The sequence below is a fragment of the Rhinoderma darwinii genome, assembly GCF_050947455.1.
Source record: "Rhinoderma darwinii isolate aRhiDar2 chromosome 2 unlocalized genomic scaffold, aRhiDar2.hap1 SUPER_2_unloc_6, whole genome shotgun sequence".
Taxonomy (NCBI): Eukaryota; Metazoa; Chordata; class Amphibia; order Anura; family Rhinodermatidae; genus Rhinoderma; species Rhinoderma darwinii.
The window spans coordinates 543466-566070 of NW_027461729.1; the positions used below are offsets into that span (position 1 = coordinate 543466).

At 42.2% G+C, this 22605-nt stretch overlaps 3 non-coding genes and 1 pseudogene across 3 annotated transcripts; all 4 read right to left on the bottom strand.

The window, feature by feature from the left end:
- Positions 1–1962: 1962 nt before the first annotated feature.
- On the bottom strand, positions 1963–2148 carry LOC142681778 (U2 spliceosomal RNA). Its single transcript, XR_012853648.1, has one exon. It is a non-coding gene; the product is annotated as a U2 spliceosomal RNA (small nuclear RNA).
- Positions 2149–8283: 6135 nt separating this feature from the next.
- On the bottom strand, positions 8284–8478 carry LOC142681792 (U2 spliceosomal RNA). Its single transcript, XR_012853658.1, has one exon. It is a non-coding gene; the product is annotated as a U2 spliceosomal RNA (small nuclear RNA).
- Positions 8479–14900: 6422 nt separating this feature from the next.
- LOC142681804 (U2 spliceosomal RNA) lies at positions 14901–15092 on the bottom strand. The gene has a single exon (XR_012853660.1). It is a non-coding gene; the product is annotated as a U2 spliceosomal RNA (small nuclear RNA).
- Positions 15093–21388: 6296 nt separating this feature from the next.
- Positions 21389–21590, bottom strand: LOC142681815 (U2 spliceosomal RNA; annotated as a pseudogene).
- Between the last annotated feature and the right edge of the window lie 1015 nt (positions 21591–22605).

Consider the following 22605-nt stretch of genomic DNA (forward strand, 5'->3'; position numbering starts at 1 on the left):
TAAGTACTTCCACTTGACGGTCCACACACCGCACTCGTTCATAACTCTCCCCATAAGCTTGATGTTCTTGAAGTAGGCAGCTAAGAATGCTGCCACTTCCTGGTCCTTCACATATGGGGAATACATCTTAATCACCACGAGTTTGGTTACCTCAAAAGCATGCTCTATTACCTGGACTCCCAAAGACGTGAGTTGAACTTTTTCCCTCTCAGCTTTGTCCATAGCATCACGGAGGATACCTTCTCCAACAAAAGTTATGTCAAAAACTCCACGCCTTGGGTAATCCTGGATCGCCAAAATTTCATGCTTGCGGACCGCCAGCAACTTCTCGAGGATTTCGTATACGAGGAACTTGACACCTCGTGGACCGCCTCCACCCTCTGCCAAGATGACTCTAGCAGAGTTTCGCAGCCGGGCGTATACCGGCACCGCATCGGGTTCGCCTGCCATTAGCGTGGCCAGGTCGAACCGCGCAGCTTTCGCTGCGCCCCTTGACGTACAGAGACCAAGGGGCTGGGGGGATCGCAACTCGTTGCTCAGGACTAAGCCTCTCTCCCAAATAGCAGCACGGGGGTGAAGTCCAGGCGAACCTGGACGATCCCCCGAGGCCGAGAGAGAGGGTACCTGAGCACCTTCTGACTAAAAACCTCCTGTATAAATACACTTGGTCTTAGCCAAAAGGCCGAGAAGCGATAACCCGAACGGGCCGCGCGTTGACCGAGCCTGCCCAATACTGCTGTTCACCCCTTGCAGCGATTCAGCCTACTCCTAGGCAATTCCATGGGGCCCTGCAGGCTCACACACACTCACAGCTACTAAGCGGTAGGTGAATAAAGGCCGGAGAGGAAGCAAGACAGGATTTGCTTCTTTTGCTTGCACCACAATGCAGTGCTGAAAGAGGAGGAATCGACATAAAAACGCCTTCCTGGCAACGCCCAAATGCCCTCCTGCCGTGCAAACACTGGCAGCAGCAGCAGCAGCAGCAGCAGCAGTAAGTGCATGCCCACTGCCACCCCTTCTCCTTTCACACCTTGTATCAGCTTTAATCCAGTCCAGTGCTGCCTGCTGAGCAGCACTGACCAACACTGCCTGGGCCCAGGCTTTTATCTCTGAGGCCCCATTATGATGTCAGAAAGCTGGCTCTGGCTCCTGAGGTCTCCACTATGACACGTGCAAAGTTCCGTCTGAACTTTATATAAGACGGTGCGGCTCAGTCAGTCACTCAGTGTTGCCTGAGAGGGCAACACTGCAACAGCCGGCCCCCAGGCTGTCTTTTTTTTGCACAGCTAGTTGCCTCCAGGAGGCCACAAGAGGGAGACAAGGGACTGCAAAATGGAAAATAGGCATCCACCAACTTTACAGACAACTTGTTCTCCTTGCTCCTACAACCTCCATCCTTGCACAGTTTGTTATTCTTCCAGGTAACATAGTAACAAATCCAAATTGCTGCTCTCTTTGTAGGCAAGCAAGGGTTTGTTGCAACTGCAATTCTTACTTCTTCTTGAAATGTAGGGACCACAGTACATTCCATCACATCCATCTAGTGTACACAGGTAAGTCCATTGTGACGGGCGGGCGGGCTGGCTGCTTTAATGGCTGTTTGCTGTTCCCCTACTCCACTCCACTATTTGACTATGGTGCTGCATCAATCAGTGGCTGGCTCAGGTGCAGCTCTTTAACCTACCTAGGAGGGAGGGCGGAGAGAAGACAAGGAAGGTGAATGAGCTGTTCCAATGTGAAATGCCGGAAACACAGAAACACAGACGACACAAAACAAGAGGTGGCAATGTATTAATTAATTGCATTTAATAAATTAGCTCATTATCACACATGACTGTACAAATGCATTGTCCAACAGGTGTTGAAATAATGGGATTAAAAGGGGAGATCCCATCCGAAAGACAAAAACAATGGCAAACACAAAAAGCACTTTTGGAATCTGATTTTAGTAAACACATAAGGAAAGGGTGCACCGGTCCTGGAAATACTGCAATACCAGGTCAATGCGTGGAGTGGACAGAGCAAGCTCTATTTCCATCTCCCTGTTCTAAAAATCCATTTAATATATGGTCCCCAGATAGGGGACGTATCAGATATTAAACTGATAAGAACAGATTTTTTTTTTTTTTTTAAATCCTCAGATGGGATATTCAACGGTCCAAAACTACCATTAGAACATCAGTAACAGTTATAGGGCACTGTTTCCCATCATCATGTGGACTTTCTTTATTTCCAACAAATAATACACATAAATAAACATAAAATAGCTATTAGGAACAATTTACTACATCTATCCACTTTCTCACTTTCCACACTCCTTCAGCATCTTCTCCTCTTCTCCTTTTATCCCACAAAAAACAAACATATAATTTTCCTAACACCATTCTTACACTGTCTTTTACAGGAAATTCTTTTCTTTTAAATACATACACATTTCTAACATCCCATAATACTTCTTTTATACATGCAAGCAGCAACCACAACACTCTCTCTTTTTCTCCATTACACGCACACAAACCAAACATAAACATTTCAAAAGATAACAAACTTACCCCAGTCAACTCTTTACATAACGGTCCCATTCTCTTTATCACTTCTCTTGCATACTGGCAATTCCAAAACAAATGAACAATACTCTCTTTTCCATTACAGCCAGACCTCGGGCACGCATCACTCCTGACCAAACCTCGATTCCTCTGGAACTCTCTAAACGGTAGTACTCCGTGAAGGCTTTGCCAGACTAACTCTCTCTGTTTATTCGTTAAGCCATCCATTCTTACTTTCTTCCATACTTTACTTACATCTCTTCCTCTCACCATATTTATACTACACTCAGTCTCTCTACATTCAATCATCCTATACACTAGACTCTTATTTCGCAACATTCTGACATCCACATCCCGTAATTCATATTTACCAAGGAACTTGTACATCCATACATACCACACAGGAATGACGAAGGAAACAGGACGACGCAAATCTCGCACACACCACTTCATTCGAATCAAATAGGTACCAAATAAATATCTACACATATATGCGTACTTTCCATCTGATCTAACTACTCTCAATAGAAAGATAACCAAATTTACCCCAAAATAAATTTCTAAATTTGGAAACCCAAGACCTCCCTTATCTATACTTTTCACTAAAATTTCTCTTTTAGCCCTCTCCATTTTGGATCCCCATAAAAAAACAAACAAAATTCTATTTAGACTCCTAAGACCCATATAGCTTGGTGGAAAGACTATGGCAATAAACAAAAAGATCGGTAAAATAATGCTTTTGATTACTAAGATTTTCCCAAAGAAGGATAAACTCCTCATTTTCCAAAAATTTAACTTGTTTTCAACTTTTTTCTTAGCATCTTCCCAACATTCCGCACCATCCAATCTTTCATTGAACTTTACACCCAAAACCTTAATTGGTCCATTCACTACATTCACTCCTATATCCCTCCTCAAAACGCCTTTTCCAAAATTTTTACATTCGCTCTTGTCCCAATTCACACGAAAAGCAGACACGCTACAAAAGAAGGACACTAGCAATTTCACTCGTCTCACTGAACACTCAGAAACACACCAAACACAAACATCATCCATATAACCACTTACTTTCCATTCTTTCCCTCCTCCACCTGGCACATGTACACCACGAATAACTTTGTCCTTTCTTATCATACACAACAAAGGTTCAATTGAACAAATAAAAACAATCGCAGACAACGGACATCCTTGACGCACGCCTGACAACACATTCACTTTCCTTCCTACATGCCCATTCAATAACACCCGACTATATATCCCTTTATATAGGCTTCTAATACGCCAGACAAACTCAACTGGAAACCCCATTCTAACTAAAACCTTAAATAAATAACTATGAGATAACCTGTCATAGGCTTTTTCAAAGTCTAAACTTAATAAAAAGACATCATTTTTCCTCTCCATAGAGTCCCATAAACAATCTCTCAGCATACACACATTCTCATGCAATCTTCTTCCAGGCACTGCACAACACTGTTCTTCCCCAATCACACTCTCTATCACATCACGCATCCTATTCGCGATCACCTTTGCATAAATTTTATAATCACAATTGAGCAACGTTATTGGACGCCAATTCTTCAAATCTTTCAAATCCCCTTTTTTTGGTATCAATACAATTACTCCTGCACGCATACTCTCAACCATTTCTTCATTCGTCCACATATATTTACATACTTCGAAGAAATCACGCCCTATCACATCCCACATACGTCTATAAAATTCTATTGGTAATCCGTCTTCACCAGGCGTTTTATTTACCGCCATACTATTTATTACCTTCCATAATTCTTCTATCACCAACTCTTTCATGACACCTTGTTTTTCTACATCACTCAACTTACCATCCAAAACTTTTAGCACATCACTTTCCATATCTTCATCTCTCCACTTATTTGCATACAAATCCTCATAAAAACTCGCAACTTCTTCACTTACTCCATCACCGCTCACCTCATTGCCATCTCTTCCAACCAACACATTCATACTTTGTCTTTTACTAAAGACTTTTTTGAAAAAAAACCTGCTACACTTCTCATCAAACTCCATTTTATCTAATTTTGCCCTATAAATAATACTTTTTCCTCTATCATTCAAATATTCATTAATCTCTCTTCTTACACACAAGATATCTTCATTCACTTCCGCACCGCTCTCTCTCAATTTATACAATAAATTCAGACGTGCATTTAGTCTCACATACTTCTCTCTTTTAACTGCAGCAGTTTTATACCCAAGATTCCTAAAAAATATTTTTGTTTTCCATTTAACCCAATCCCACCATTTACCTATATTATTGAAAGTTCCTTTTTGTCTACACCAACTCTCATACTTTCTAGCATACTCCTTTCTCACATCTTCACTTTCCATCAAATTAACATTTAATTTCCATAAACCACGCCCAGACACATTGTTTACATCCACATCTACTTCACATATAACCAATTCATGGTCAGAAAATACCACTTGCTGTTGACTGTAACTTAAAGGAACTAAGTTCCGAGAAATAAAACAATAATCTAAACAACTATGTATTCTACCTCTATCTGCATGATAGGTATTCAACCTGGGATCGATTTTGCATAATTTCTGCATGTCCGATAAATGAAAATCATTAATTATTTCTAATAATACTTTCCCTGAAATATCGACAGTACTTTTACCAATATCACAGTTCATGTCTCCAACTAATATTACCGGTAGCCCTCCTGGAACGAAAAACTTAATTTTATCAAACAAATTTTTTCTTTCAACTTTGTCCGTTGACGCATAAACATTAATGATACAAAACTTAACATTTTTATAGCTAAAAAAGGCCAAGATACACCTCCCCTCCTCTATAACTGTATAACTAATAAGAGACACTTCTTTTCCCTTAACTAAAATTCCCAGCCCATCATTTTTATTTGATACACTCCATGACCAAATTGAACTTCCATGCACCCATTCATCACTACTAATTGCTTCATTCAAACCACATTCTTGCAAACAATATATGACTGCATTTTCTTGTGCAAGAAACTCTAATATGGCAGTTCTTCTATTCTTAGTTTTAAACACTCTCACATTTTGTGAAGCGATTTTGACTCCCATATTGCCAAAAAACTTTTAGCTCATGGAGAACACTGAAAAAACAGAACAAAGGAAAAACATTATCTATAAAGTTCCACCACCATCCACAACGTCCGCAATGTCTTCCTCCAGCGTTTGCAACGAAGAGCCGGCTTGCGGGGTTTGGTTTTCACCCTCCTCACTACGTCTTTTCTTGAAAACCCTCCTCTGCACGCACAATGCTTGGCCATCTTCGTCTGATTCATCCCCACCACCCTCCCTTTGACTCTTTACCGTCTCTATGCTTGATGGGAACTCATGAATATTCGTTGGATCTGATTCATGCACCGCCTCCCCTGCCTCTTCAAACAGCTCCTCAAAGTGCCTCATCAGGGGTAAGAAAGGGTGGGGCCCACCTGGTTGCAAAATCTGTGGCTCACTTACTTTCAGCTTCTGTGCTCCGCCCGAGTCTTTCACCACACTAGCATAAGACTTTACCTGTTGCATTTGTCTTTGCTTTCTTTGCTCCTCCTGTCTCTGCTGTGCTGCTTTGGTTTTTTCCTCATTTGCAGCCCTTTGAGCATCTGCTACAGGACAAAACTTGTACATGTGGTCAGTCCCCCCACACGCATCACAGGATTTTGGGGTGGGGCACTCACCTGCAGTGTGGCCTTCTTGTTTGCAATTTCTGCAACACACTGATTTATCACAGAAGACCTGTGTGTGACCAAAGGAAAAACATTTCCTGCAATACCTTGGCTGTCCTGGATAACTTAGAAAACCACGGTGCCCTGCGACAGAGAAACTTGACGGTGGGTGTTGAAAACCCCCAACACAGTTTAAGTCACGTTTCAGCTTGACTTGAAATCTGTACTTACAGTTAAAAATCCCTAGGATGTTGGTCTGTGCAACTCCTCCTTTCACATACTCACAGTACTTGAGCAGGAAATCCACCAGCAGATCAATCTTGGTGTAAGGGTTATACACATGTACAAGCAAGTTAATTTCATTGAATCCAAACAATGGTGTAACTTTAACTCCTTGCATCATGGGATCTTCAGTGTTGTTTCTCAGCCACTCATATACATTAAGGCAAGTAAAATCCTCATGGAACGTGACATCGTACGCACCTGTTTTTGGAAAGTCTTGTACAGCATAGATGTCTTGCCTTTCTGCTCCAGCCTTTTTTTCGATAAGATCTGCAACCACAAATTTCACGTTGTTCTTGTTGGCTTCTCTCGGGGGCACTTCAATCCGGATGGTATTCTTGATGGCAGCCATTCTTCACAATAAACCTGTCGGTACAAAACCACAGCAAAAAAAAGTTTCCCGTAAACGGAAACGGAGGATCGCTCCAAACTCGCACCTCCAGCCCAAACCAGGCAATAAACCTGATCTGAGCCAAAAGGCCGAGAAGCGATAACCCGAACGGGCCACGCGTTGACCGAGCCTGCCCAATACTGCTGTTCACCCCTTGCAGCGATTCAGCCTACTCCTAGGCAATTCCATGGGGCCCTGCAGGCTCACACACACTCACAGCTACTAAGCGGGAGGTGAATAAAGGCCGGAGAGGAAGCAAGACAGGATTTGCTTCTTTTGCTTGCACCACAATGCAGTGCTGAAAGAGGAGGAATCGACATAAAAACGCCTTCCTGGCAACGCCCAAATGCCCTCCTGCCGTGCAAACACTGGCAGCAGCAGCAGCAGCAGCAGCAGTAAGTGCATGCCCACTGCCACCCCTTCTCCTTTCACACCTTGTATCAGCTTTAATCCAGTCCAGTGCTGCCTGCTGAGCAGCACTGACCAACACTGCCTGGGCCCAGGCTTTTATCTCTGAGGCCCCATTATGATGTCAGAAAGCTGGCTCTGGCTCCTGAGGTCTCCACTATGACACGTGCAAAGTTCCGTCTGAACTTTATATAAGACGGTGCGGCTCAGTCAGTCACTCAGTGTTGCCTGAGAGGGCAACACTGCAACAGCCGGCCCCCAGGCTGTCTTTTTTTTGCACAGCTAGTTGCCTCCAGGAGGCCACAAGAGGGAGACAAGGGACTGCAAAATGGAAAATAGGCATCCACCAACTTTACAGACAACTTGTTCTCCTTGCTCCTACAACCTCCATCCTTGCACAGTTTGTTATTCTTCCAGGTAACATAGTAACAAATCCAAATTGCTGCTCTCTTTGTAGGCAAGCAAGGGTTTGTTGCAACTGCAATTCTTACTTCTTCTTGAAATGTAGGGACCACAGTACATTCCATCACATCCATCTAGTGTACACAGGTAGGTCCATTGTGACGGGCGGGCGGGCTGGCTGCTTTAATGGCTGTTTGCTGTTCCCCTACTCCACTCCACTATTTGACTATGGTGCTGCATCAATCAGTGGCTGGCTCAGGTGCAGCTCTTTAACCTACCTAGGAGGGAGGGCGGAGAGAAGACAAGGAAGGTGAATGAGCTGTTCCAATGTGAAATGCCGGAAACACAGAAACACAGACGACACAAAACAAGAGGTGGCAATGTATTAATTAATTGCATTTAATAAATTAGCTCATTATCACACATGACTGTACAAATGCATTGTCCAACAGGTGTTGAAATAATGGGATTAAAAGGGGAGATCCCATCCGAAAGACAAAAACAATGGCAAACACAAAAAGCACTTTTGGAATCTGATTTTAGTAAACACATAAGGAAAGGGTGCACCGGTCCTGGAAATACTGCAATACCAGGTCAATGCGTGGAGTGGACAGAGCAAGCTCTATTTCCATCTCCCTGTTCTAAAAATCCATTTAATATATGGTCCCCAGATAGGGGACGTATCAGATATTAAACTGATAAGAACAGATTTTTTTTTTTTTTTTTTTTTTTTTTTCCCCAGTATAAAGATTCTTGCTATATAATCATAGGATCACCGAAGTGATCTCCATCCAACAAGATCTTAAAACCCATCATTTGGAAATAGATGCAAAGGGAAAAATTATCTAGCTATTCAATAACTAAAAAACACAAAAGGGTCAAGATTTTCTACTTAATTTGCTCCATTCTGAAAATTTCCAAAACTTCTTTGCCTCTTCTTCTCCATTTCTCTTCTTATCCAACAGGTATACCACGAACATCCTAGATAGAAACACTTTTTGACACTGTTTTGGAGATAAAATCAAGTTCTTAAAGACAAGCAAATTCCTTGTATCCCATAAAACTTCTTTAAAGATCGAAAAAATTATCCAGCCGGCACGTGAGTTCTCCATCTGGTTAAAATCTTGACCCACTAAAATTCTCTCAAAACTAAAAATACTAAAACCTGTTAGTGCAGTAAAGATTTTCTCTAAAAGGACAAAAACTTGTTTGGCATAGAAACAACCCCAGAAGACATGTTCTATAGTCTCGATATCCCTACATCCCTCTCTGGGACATTTATCGGTAACTCTTATCCCCCTCCCGTTTAAAAAGGCTCGGGTTGGGAGACACCCATGTAGGGACATCCATGTCACATCTCTTTGTCTATTAGACAGCCCTTTCATGCCTATCAATTTCCATATAGTCTCACCTTGTACAGAGTTGCAAAATGGTACTTCACATTGTCTCTCATCCTTTCTAATGTATCCAATTATTTCCTTTTTCTCAGGTCTACTTATGGAGCTTACACCAATCTGATCACAAAAAGACCTGAGGACCACATAGAAGGTAGGTATCTTAAATGCCACTGGTCTCCTCAGATCTCTTTCACACCAGCTCCATTTAATAAACAGCCATCCTGCCAGAAATCTGCACATCTCTGCTGTTCTACTATTGCACTGTGAAATTTTAAAAATCAATAAAAAATAATGCATTTTTAAAAACAAGTCTATGTTGGGGAAACCATATCCACCCAATTCAGTCCTGCTCATTACTTTTTCCCTCTTCAATTTTTCCATCTTCGACCCCCAGAAAAAGACAAATAATTTTCTTGTTGTCCTCTTGATCCATAGCCTCCCCGGTGGGAGAATCACAGCCGTGTATAATAGCAGGGGTAAGATTACCGCTTTTAAAATCAAGATCTTCCCTTTCAATGACAGGTTTCGTAGTTTCCAAAAATTTATCCTACTGTCCATCTTTTCCTCCAATTTCACATAACTTTTTCTTCCCTTCAGATCCTTCTCAAATATCACTCCTAATACTTCAACCTCATCCTTCTTCATCACGCCCGCCACCCTCACGTTCTCCTGCTTCCCAAAATTACACAGCTGACATTTATTCCAATTCACTGCCATACCAGACATACTACAAAAAATCCTCATGTGCAAATTCATCCTATTCAGATCAGCCTGAGAGCAAGCAATAAATACCACATCGTCCATATATCCCAGAGATTTTAAAAAATTACCTGATCCACCGGGGATAAAACTCCCACTCACACACTTATCAGTTTGTATGCTTTTAAGTAACGCCTCTATCACGCAAATAAAAAGAATGGGGGACAAAGGGCACCCCTGGCGTACTCCGGATGAGACGTTCAAAGCTGGACTGGCATGACCGTTGATTAAAATTTGACTACTCGCACCATTATAAAGCCCTTTGATAACTTTTATCATTTTTTCCGGAATCCCTAAAAACTTCAGTGCAGAGAACATAAATTTATGGGATACTTTGTCGAAAGCTTTTTCGAAATCAATTGATTCAATAAATAGTGGTGTGTTATTAAAACCTGCATAATAAATAGTGTCTCTTAAAAGAATTAAATTGTCAGCAATCTTCCTACCGGGCACAGCACATGCCTGGTACTCCCCCACCATTAACGCGATAACCTCTGACATTCTTCCTGCTACTATTTTTGCAATAATTTTGTAATCATTATTTAAAAGTGTGATTGGTCTCCAATTCTTTATATCTTTCTCGTCTCCTTTTTTATAAATTAATGTTACGACTCCTTTTTGCATGGAACTGGATAAAACCCCCGTGTTAAAAACATAATTCACAACACGATAAAATTCAACACCTATAATATGCCAATAAAGGGAATAAAATTCTACAGGGAGTCCATCTCCACCTGGGGTTTTCCCTTTTGCCATACTACCAATCGCTTTCTCCACCTCTTCCACCCTCACATCATCACTTAGAAAAGCGGCTTTCTCGTCTGGAATATTATTACTTAAAATTTTGCAATAGTCTTTGATTTCTGCCTCACTTGCTCTGCTGTCACCATTAAAAAGTGTCTCATAAAAACCACAAATCTCATCAACCATCGCAGGCCCTGTCACCTCGCCTGATGCAGATAAAATTGACTTAAACATTTTTTTCGGTTTAAAACATTTTTTAAAAAAATATCGTGAACACTGCTCATTTTCTTCCAAGTGCTCTACCTTTGCTTGGTATACTATGTTCCTCCCTTTTTCAATAAGCCATTTTTTCATTTCTTCTTTGATTTCTGCAATTTCTATATCCACGTTTACACCAACATTTTTGAATTTATACAATGTTTCCAATCTCCTCACCATGTTACTCTCTTTCTTTTTCTTCTCCTGTATCCTTTTGTAACCAATATGTTTAAAATATCTAACAAATCTCTCCTTTGCCCAGTCCCACCAGGCCAGGATGTTTTCAAAACATTTTTGTTTAAAAACACAGGATAAAAACACTGTTTTAAAACCCTTCATTACCTCCTCTTCTTGTAGCAGGTTTACGTTTAATTTCCACAGTCCCCTACCAAAGATAAGGGACTCTGCGATATTCAACTCAGTAATTACCATCTTATGGTCTGAAAAAATTGTCGTCACATGGTCGCACTGGGCCGCTTTCACCCCTTCAGATGTAAAAATATAATCCAGTCTGGATCTGCAGCGGCCACTATCTGACACATACGTAAATCTCTCTTCCGCACGTACCATCAGACCGGAGTCTGAATACCGCAGATCCTGCACAATCTGGTTTAAAATATTTGAAGTAACATCTGTTTTGACTTCTGCAGAGCTTTCACGATCATTGGCAGATCTAATGCAATTAAAATCACCTGCAACCACTGTAAAATCCCTACCAGGCATAAAAAGTTTAAGAGACTCTAAAAACGCTGCACGTGCCTGCTTCTCTGCTGGGGCATACACATTAAAAATACGTAGTCTCACGCCAAGGTATTCCACTATTAAAACCATACAGCGTCCAGGTACAATAATATTCCATTCTACAATACTAAAATGATTATTCTTCAATAAAATACCAATACCTTCGTTTTTGTTGTCTGTGCATGGGGACCAAAAGGATTTCCCTTTCTCCCATTCACTCTCATGCGGCACAGATTTTAAGGCACACTCTTGTAAACATAAAATATCTGCGTTCACCTTCACCAATTCCTCAAAAATTGCCGCTCTCCTGGTATGTGTACAAATACTTCTTACATTTATGGAAGCCACTGTTACCGCCATTACCATAAATAAATAGATATAATTAAACACTGCCATGATAGTTTTTTTTAAAGACCGCTCTTTCCTCCCACCTTTCTATTCACTATTTCAGTTAAATCAGGCGATTCTGGATCAGAACCCCTGTTGCTTTGCATCCTCGCAGGTGCAGCAGGATCCCCCTGCCCGCTAGGTAGCCAATTCTCCATTTTGTACCTCTTACTACTGGAAGGAACTGCTTTTTCTGACTCCACAAAGTCCTCCTCACTGCTAGATGGCAGCCTTTGCCCAGGAGTAAGTGACCTATCATCATCACTCTCCCCTTCTTGGCACTCCATATTCTCCCCCTCCCCCACTGCGGGGTCGGGGCACCCATCTCCAATGCTCTCCTCGTCTGATGACTCATCACTAAGAGTGCTCTGCACCATTCCACAAGCTGTCAACACCCCCAGAAACATACCCTGGTGGGAAGCCTGGAAACCGCCCTCCTGCTCTCTGCAGGTCTCAAGCTCCCCATTACCGGCCAGTAACTCTGTTCCCGCTCTCCCATGAGCCTCGTGGCTCCGTTCGGCGGGACGTCCTTTTCTGCCACTATCAGTCACTATACCTGGGGTTCTCTCCTGCGTGCCAGCGTGTGACACCGTTCCCCTCGCTCCGGCGCTGCCTATGTTTCCAGGGACGCCGTCCTCCCTGGCAACAGCTGTCACACTCACGATGCGCTCTCCAACACCAGGCACGCGTCTCTCATTTCTCTGCGCTCTCAGTCCTCTACCTCCTGCCACATCAGCATAGCTTTTTTGCTTTGTACTCCAATGAGTACAGCCTCTTGCTAAATGCTCTTCACTTCCACAAATATCACATTTCTTTCTTTTGCTGCATGACCTTGCATTATGGCCGACCTCCCCACAATTTTTACAGCTTTCTCCCGTTTCAGGGCACCTATCTTGTATATGTCCAAAACTATGACAGCGTTTGCAGTAGTCCTCTTGGCCATCATAAAAACAAAAACCTCTTTCACCACCTATGGAAAAAACGGCGGGAATATGTCTAACTCCTCCTCCGCCCTCCATTTTCAAGCGTACTAGATACTTTCTTTTCCCATTTAGGTATCCATATCTGTTCTTCATTCTCCACATAAAGGTAACTTCATCACAATATTGTTTCAAAAACTCTGTCACTGTTACATCTGATACTTTTGGATTGTACATATGCACTATTATCATTTTTTTCTTCAACATAAATAAAGGTTCAACTTTAACTTTCCTCATTATTTCTGGATCTTCCTTCAACTTCATCCTTTCCAGATCCGCAAACACACGTTGGCACATATGGGCAGAAGAGAAAGTAACATCATAAATACCTTGTTTGGGGAAGTCTTGCAACCCCAAGATATCTGTTACCTTTAGATACGAAATCTTCTGTATGATCTCCAACACGATGGCATCTAGTCCAATTTCCTCACGATCTTCCACCGCAACGTACAGCCGCACTGAGTCCTCGAGTCCTCGAGACATCTTGTCGCAATTTTACAGGTCAACTTCTTTGCCAACCCGCGATCACCCCGAAATAACCCAGGGCCCCCCGTGAGGAAGGCCCTGATCACCACCTTCTGACTTCAACCAGCAGAGGTTTCCCACCACCGATCTTAGCCAAAAGGCCGAGAAGCGATAACCCGAACGGGCCGCGCGTTGACCGAGCCTGCCCAATACTGCTGTTCACCCCTTGCAGCGATTCAGCCTACTCCTAGGCAATTCCATGGGGCCCTGCAGGCTCACACACACTCACTGCTACTAAGCGGGAGGTGAATAAAGGCCGGAGAGGAAGCAAGACAGGATTTGCTTCTTTTGCTTGCACCACAATGCAGTGCTGAAAGAGGAGGAATCGACATAAAAACGCCTTCCTGGCAACGCCCAAATGCCCTCCTGCCGTGCAAACACTGGCAGCAGCAGCAGCAGCAGCAGCAGTAAGTGCATGCCCACTGCCACCCCTTCTCCTTTCACACCTTGTATCAGCTTTAATCCAGTCCAGTGCTGCCTGCTGAGCAGCACTGACCAACACTGCCTGGGCCCAGGCTTTTATCTCTGAGGCCCCATTATGATGTCAGAAAGCTGGCTCTGGCTCCTGAGGTCTCCACTATGACACGTGCAAAGTTCCGTCTGAACTTTATATAAGACGGTGCGGCTCAGTCAGTCACTCAGTGTTGCCTGAGAGGGCAACACTGCAACAGCCGGCCCCCAGGCTGTCTTTTTTTTGCACAGCTAGTTGCCTCCAGGAGGCCACAAGAGGGAGACAAGGGACTGCAAAATGGAAAATAGGCATCCACCAACTTTACAGACAACTTGTTCTCCTTGCTCCTACAACCTCCATCCTTGCACAGTTTGTTATTCTTCCAGGTAACATAGTAACAAATCCAAATTGCTGCTCTCTTTGTAGGCAAGCAAGGGTTTGTTGCAACTGCAATTCTTACTTCTTCTTGAAATGTAGGGACCACAGTACATTCCATCACATCCATCTAGTGTACACAGGTAGGTCCATTGTGACGGGCGGGCGGGCGGGCTGGCTGCTTTAATGGCTGTTTGCTGTTCCCCTACTCCACTCCACTATTTGACTATGGTGCTGCATCAATCAGTGGCTGGCTCAGGTGCAGCTCTTTAACCTACCTAGGAGGGAGGGCGGAGAGAAGACAAGGAAGGTGAATGAGCTGTTCCAATGTGAAATGCCGGAAACACAGAAACACAGACGACACAAAACAAGAGGTGGCAATGTATTAATTAATTGCATTTAATAAATTAGCTCATTATCACACATGACTGTACAAATGCATTGTCCAACAGGTGTTGAAATAATGGGATTAAAAGGGGAGATCCCATCCGAAAGACAAAAACAATGGCAAACACAAAAAGCACTTTTGGAATCTGATTTTAGTAAACACATAAGGAAAGGGTGCACCGGTCCTGGAAATACTGCAATACCAGGTCAATGCGTGGAGTGGACAGAGCAAGCTCTATTTCCATCTCCCTGTTCTAAAAATCCATTTAATATATGGTCCCCAGATAGGGGACGTATCAGATATTAAACTGATAAGAACAGATTTTTTTTTTTTTTTTTTTTTTTTTTTTTATTAAACCATTCAGGTTTTTTTGAATAAAACCGAGAACTGTAGTTGTTCAAACCACCTCTCTATTTTTCAAAAAATCTCATCACTCTGGTTCATTATTTTATTTTTCCATCAAATACAAGATAAGTCAAACAAAATTCCTCAAACTAAATACCTCCATTTTAACATTCGCCATATCCCTTCCGCATCCATACCTTTTTCTAGATCCCATTTATAATAAAAATACAATTTAGCCAATACCATACTAACCACATCCTCCATCTCAAATACTTCTCTTTTATACACATTCAAATTCCTCGTATTCCACAATACCTCTTTCACACAAGTCAAAAAAATCCACAACACTCTATCCTTTTCACTACCCAAACTACACAAACCAAACAAGACAATTTCATACGTCAAACACTTCAAACCAGTCAATTCTTCGCACAACCCACTCAACTTTTTCCAAACATCCTTTGCATGCTTACACGACCAAAACACATGACTCACATCCTCATCATCCCCACAACCTTCTCTCGGACACCTTTCAGATGCAACCAAACCTCTTCTTTTCTGAACACTCCTTACAGGCAACACTCCATGTACCGACATCCATAACAAATCTTTCTGCTTATTTGACACATCATACGTAACAATCTTCTTCCACACAGACTTAGACTCCATCGAATTCAAACCATTTACAGAACACATCACATTATTCATACACATACTTCTCACAACATTCTTTTCGCTCAAAAATCTCTCCATTCTTACATCCTCTAGCTGGAACTTTTTAATAAATTTTTCAACATACAAATACCACCCTGTGCACTGAAAAGCAATTGGTTTACATAAATTACGTTTTTCCCACCTTAGACTCTGAATCACCGTTCCAGCTAGGTACTTAGACATTCTGGAAGCCTTGGATTCTTTAAATAAAAGCTCTACAAAAAACCGTACACAATTAATTCCAATGAAGATCTCCAAATTTGGGAAATCAAGGCCTCCATTTCGTCTGCTTTTCATTAGAATTTCTCTCTTTGCCTTCTCAATCCCGCTCCCCCATAAAAAAAGGAACAACACTCTATTCACTTTTTTTAACATATCAACAGCAGGAGGAAAAACCAGAGCAACATATAAAATCATAGGTAGAATAATACTTTTGACAATTAAAACCTTCCCCGAAAAAGAAAGATCCCTCATTCTCCACATTTCCAACTTTCTCACAATCCTACCACCTAACTCATCCCAACTTTCTCTCCCTTTCAACTCATCATCAAACACAATACCCAAAATTTTCACACCATCCACCTGTTCCATATCAGAATCACTCACTCGCTCATTACTGAAAAAAAATTTAAATTTGCTCTTACCCCAATTTATTTTAAAAGCAGACGCAATACAAAACATGTTTACAATCAACTTCACTCTGGACATATCATACACTGAATCACACAATACACAAATATCATCCATATATCCCAAAGCTTTCACACGTTTTCCATCACACCCGGGCACCACCAAACCTTTCACAACCTTATCATTTCTAATCATTTGCAACAATGGTTCAATCGCACAAATAAATAGGATGGGAGACAACGGACAACCCTGTCGCACACCAGACATAATACTAAATGATTCGGAAAAAAACCCATTCACCTGCACACAACTCTTTGCATTCGCGTATAAATTCTTCAACAAACTCACAAACTGAACCGGAAAACCCATTCTCTCTAACACTTTGAACAAAAACACATGCGCCACACGATCAAACGCTTTCTCAAAATCTAACGCACACACAATCACCTTCTTATTCCGACCCTTACAATCCTCAAGCATGTCCCGCACCAACGCCACGTTCTCATGCAATTTCCTTTTTGGTACCGCACATACCTGATCCTCATCAATCACACACCCAATCACGTCTCTCATACGATTCGCAATCAGCTTGGCAAAAATTTTATAATCCGTATTCAGCAAAGTAATCGGTCGCCAGTTTTCTAACCGCCTCTTATCTCCTTTTTTATGCAACAGAACTACCATACCCTTCTTCATCACATCACACATATTCGTCCCAGAAAACAACACTCTCATAACATCTATAACATCCTTCCCAATTATGTCCCAATATTTCCCATAGAACTCAGCTGGTATCCCATCGATCCCTGGAGACTTATTTTTAGCCATACTTCCCACCACATCCTTTACTTCACCATCCATAATCTCACCAAGCAAAACCTCACATTCACTTTCAGGAACAAAATTACACACAATATCCAAAAACTCCTCATCATCACCCAAATCACATTTCTTCACATCATACAGTTGTTTATAAAAATCAGACACCGCATCAATCACATCCTTACCAAACACCTCTTTATCATCCTTATCCAGTAACACATTCATTCCACTTTTTCCACCACACATTTTTTTAAAGAAAAATCTAGTGCATTTCTCGTGATTATCTCTAACCTCCACCTTAGACCTAAATATTATTTCTTTCCCTTTTTCTCGGAACCACTCCTTAATATCTTTTTTTGTTTTTTCCAAATCGTGTCTTACATCCATACCCAAATTTTTACATTGATGAAGGAACGTCATCCGCATGTTAAAGCGTGAATATTGCAATCTTTTCCTTCTCGCTCTTCTATATCCTATCTGTCTAAAAAACCCACCAATCTTTTTTTTCACCCATACCCACCATTCACACACATTAGAGAAAGAACTTTTCTTCCTAACCCAAAACCCATATTTTTTCCCAAACCTAGTTTTCACCCTTTCATCACTCAGAAAACTAACATTCATCTTCCATACCCCTCTACCATAAAAGAAATTATTTATGACAAAAACCCCCAACAAACACTCGTGATCTGAAAACCACACTCTCTCCTGCGAATAATCTACACATTTCATTGCTGAAGTAGAAAAAAAGAAAAAGTCCAGACGAGAATCCGTTCTTCCGTCATCGGCATGGTAAGTAAATGGACCTGGTTTCCTGGTGACAGCGTCCTGCAAAGCAAAGTCCTGCAACATTTTATTCCACAAAACTCCAGTGACATCCACATTAGACTCTGTGGACCCAGCTCGGGCCTGCTTCTCCAGGATACAGTTAATGTCACCAACAATAATTACAGGAACTTTACCATGAAGAAAAAATTTTAAAGAATCAAAAAGTGCCAACCTATCAGTTTTCACAGCATGGCCATAGATATTAATTAGCCTAAACTGCCATCCCTTATAGGATAGTAACACACAGACACATCTTCCTTCTTGTATAATTTGAGTCTGTTTGATGACAAACTCATTATTTTTAAAAAGAATACCAATTCCATCATTCCTATTTGTGGAAGAAAAAGACCAAATTGCTTCCCCAAACTTCCATTCTTCTTTCCTAGGCATTTTTGACAAACCACATTCTTGTACGCAAACAATGTCACTGCCCTTAGAGGCCAAAAAGTCCAGGACTGCAGCACGCTTGTGAGCAGAGGAGAACACCCGTACATTTTGAGAGACAATCTTTAATCTCAAAGACATGCGGGCATAGTATGGTTAGTGCAATGGAAAGCCATGAGATAACCAGAACATATCACGTCCCAGGGAAATACATCGCTCTTTCCAAATTTGCCACATTGACTTCACTGAGGAAACCTTCCCCAGGAGAGCTGGGTACTTCTGAGGCCACCTCAGATGACTTAGGGCTAGAACTGGAGTCACTATCCAGCAAAGAAAAAGGATTTGCATGAGCAGAATCTTCCAATAAGCCTATCTTAAGTCTCTTCACCGCCTTTCCAGACTTCCCCCTTTTTGAGACAACTTTATGGAAGATTTCCGCACTAGTGGCACTAGGCATCCTGGCCTCCTTCTCGTCCTCCTCCGATATTGACCACTCCACTTTTGCTGAATCGTCCATTTTTGACTCTGGGCTAGAAAAGGACAAAATTTGCATACTTGCACCATTATCAGGGTATGCACACCCACTAGGTGGCGCTGTGTCTTTACCTTCCATAGGTATAACCCCAGGTGTCTCATCAACAGTTGGCTCTGCAGGAGGGACCACACCCAACTCCATGCTGTCAGTATGTGAGGTTAGAACCTCTCCTAATCCAGCTTTCCCAGGATCCTGAGAAGCAGCCACAGAAACACTGCCAGCTGGCTCTGAAATTACCTCAGAAGAGGCAGCAAGGGAACTTGTTGTTCTCACCTGTCTGCCCCATGTTCTTCTCTCTTGTCCTAAGAAAGGAAACACCTTTGGACATTTCCTACAAGTATGACCCGGCAAACCACAAATGTCACACCTGGATGGGGAAATGCATGCACTAGCCTCATGTCCTGTTTCCTTGCAATTTCTGCAAACTTTGCCTTTGCATGCATCTTTGGTATGCCCGTAGGAAAAACATGATCTACAAAAGCATGGCATATCTTGGTAGTACAGATATCCCTTATTCCCACCAATGGAAAAATTAGCAGGAGGATTCATCACTCCTCCAATACAGCTGGAGTCAGGTTTCAGCCTGACCCAGTACTTGATATCACCATTAAAGACTCCCCATAGGTTCTTCTGCTCCACACCTCCTCTAACATGGGTACAGTAATGAGCTAAAAAAGCCCTGACCAGCCTTCTATCCAGAAATGGGTTATACATATGAATTGTTATACATTTCTCCACTGTAGAAAAAAGAGGTTGCACTTCAATGGATGTTAAAGCCTCATGCATGTGTTTTTCCTTTAGCAACTGAAAAACGTTTAAACAGTAGGCGGCCTCAAAAAAGGATACATCGTATGTAGCAATATTGCTGAAAGCTTGGATACAGAATACCTCTACCAACTTAACTCCAGCCAGGTCCAGAAGGATGTTCTCAATGATATGTCCAGTATCAACTTCGTCTCTCCTCTGCTCATTCACCACGAAACGGATAGTGTTACGCACAGCTGCCATCTTGAAATGGAATGCCCAACGGCACGATGATCGCTCCCAAAAACGTCGGATAGGACTCCACGAAAGACCGAACCCCCGGCCCAGACCAGGCAATAAACCTGATCTGAGCCAAAAGGCCGAGAAGCGATAACCCGAAAGGGCCGCGCGTTGACCGAGCCTGCCCAATACTGCTGTTCACCCCTTGCAGCGATTCAGCCTACTCCTAGGCAATTCCATGGGGCCCTGCAGGCTCACACACACTCACAGCTACTAAGCGGGAGGTGAATAAAGGCCGGAGAGGAAGCAAGACAGGATTTGCTTCTTTTGCTTGCACCACAATGCAGTGCTGAAAGAGGAGGAATCGACATAAAAACGCCTTCCTGGCAACGCCCAAATGCCCTCCTGCCGTGCAAACACTGGCAGCAGCAGCAGCAGCAGCAGTAAGTGCATGCCCACTGCCACCCCTTCTCCTTTCACACCTTGTATCAGCTTTAATCCAGTCCAGTGCTGCCTGCTGAGCAGCACTGACCAACACTGCCTGGGCCCAGGCTTTTATCTCTGAGGCCCCATTATGATGTCAGTAAGCTGGCTCTGGCTCCTGAGGTCTCCACTATGACACGTGCAAAGTTCCGTCTGAACTTTATATAAGACGGTGCGGCTCAGTCAGTCACTCAGTGTTGCCTGAGAGGGCAACACTGCAACAGCCGGCCCCCAGGCTGTCTTTTTTTTGCACAGCTAATTGCCTCCAGGAGGCCACAAGAGGGAGACAAGGGACTGCAAAATGGAAAATAGGCATCCACCAACTTTACAGACAACTTGTTCTCCTTGCTCCTACAACCTCCATCCTTGCACAGTTTGTTATTCTTCCAGGTAACATAGTAACAAATCCAAATTGCTGCTCTCTTTGTAGGCAAGCAAGGGTTTGTTGCAACTGCAATTCTTACTTCTTCTTGAAATGTAGGGACCACAGTACATTCCATCACATCCATCTAGTGTACACAGGTAGGTCCATTGTGACGGGCGGGCGGGCTGGCTGCTTTAATGGCTGTTTGCTGTTCCCCTACTCCACTCCACTATTTGACTATGGTGCTGCATCAATCAGTGGCTGGCTCAGGTGCAGCTCTTTAACCTACCTAGGAGGGAGGGCGGAGAGAAGACAAGGAAGGTGAATGAGCTGTTCCAATGTGAAATGCCGGAAACACAGAAACACAGACGACACAAAACAAGAGGTGGCAATGTATTAATTAATTGCATTTAATAAATTAGCTCATTATCACACATGACTGTACAAATGCATTGTCCAACAGGTGTTGAAATAATGGGATTAAAAGGGGAGATCCCATCCGAAAGACAAAAACAATGGCAAACACAAAAAGCACTTTTGGAATCTGATTTTAGTAAACACATAAGGAAAGGGTGCACCGGTCCTGGAAATACTGCAATACCAGGTCAATGCGTGGAGTGGACAGAGCAAGCTCTATTTCCATCTCCCTGTTCTAAAAATCCATTTAATATATGGTCCCCAGATAGGGGACGTATCAGATATTAAACTGATAAGAACAGATTTTTTCTTTTTTTCAGTTGGCTACCCCCTCGCGGGGGTGTCAATGGTTTATTATAAAAAAGTACAATTTACAATAATTTCCACTTTTTACATTGAATAAAAACGACAAGAAAAATTCAATTTACATTAAAATCCATAAAAGGGACATGGTGGTGAAACATTAGATATTGGAGTTCCAGTCTCTCACAAACCATTTTCTTGAAAGGGTGGCATTCCTTTTTTTATCTAATAAATAGTACATATACATATCACTAAAACAAAGTCCTAAAACGTCATCAATTGCTAAAACATCATGCTTAAAAATCAGGATGTTCCTGGCCTTCCAAAGAGCTTCTTTTGCGCAGTTCATCGTCTTCCATGCTATACTTTTTTGATCCGGGGTAGGGCATCCAAAAAGTCCATATAAAATGTTATCATAGCTTAAGTCCTTCAGGTCCGCCATCTTCACCAACAAAGGGAATATTTTTATCCAAAATTTCTGTGCAAAGTTGCAAGTCCAAAAAATGTGTCGAACCGTCTCTTCCGCCTGGCAGCCTTCCCTCGGGCAGATGGCAGACCTCGCAAATCCTCGTCTGTGTTGGAATGCCCTGCATGGAAGACATTGATGAACGCAGCTCCAGGCCAGGTCCATCTGTGTGTTAAAAAGATAAAACACATTAATAAACTTCCAAATAAAAGCACAACGTTCTTCACTAAAATGTTCAATACTGCAGACTAGTTCTTTGTCTCTTAGGTCCTTTATTAATTTTTTGCTGTTTTTAAGTTCTGACACACTTTTCCCTCTTAAATTGAACAAGGTCACTATTTTCTCTAAAATTTCATAGTTGGCTGGTAAATTAAAAGCATAGGGGGAAGTTAAATTAATATCAAACCACCCCAGCCTCCTCATAAAAAAACCAGTGTTAAAACGTAGGAAATAAGACCAGTGATGTTCTTTAAAAAGGGAATTAAAACAATAACTAAAGAACTTTATTAAAAGGAACCTATTAAAATCAGGAAAATCTTTGCCACCCTTTGGTTTGGATTTCATGACAGTTTCTCGTCTCAATTTCTCCATTCTGGAA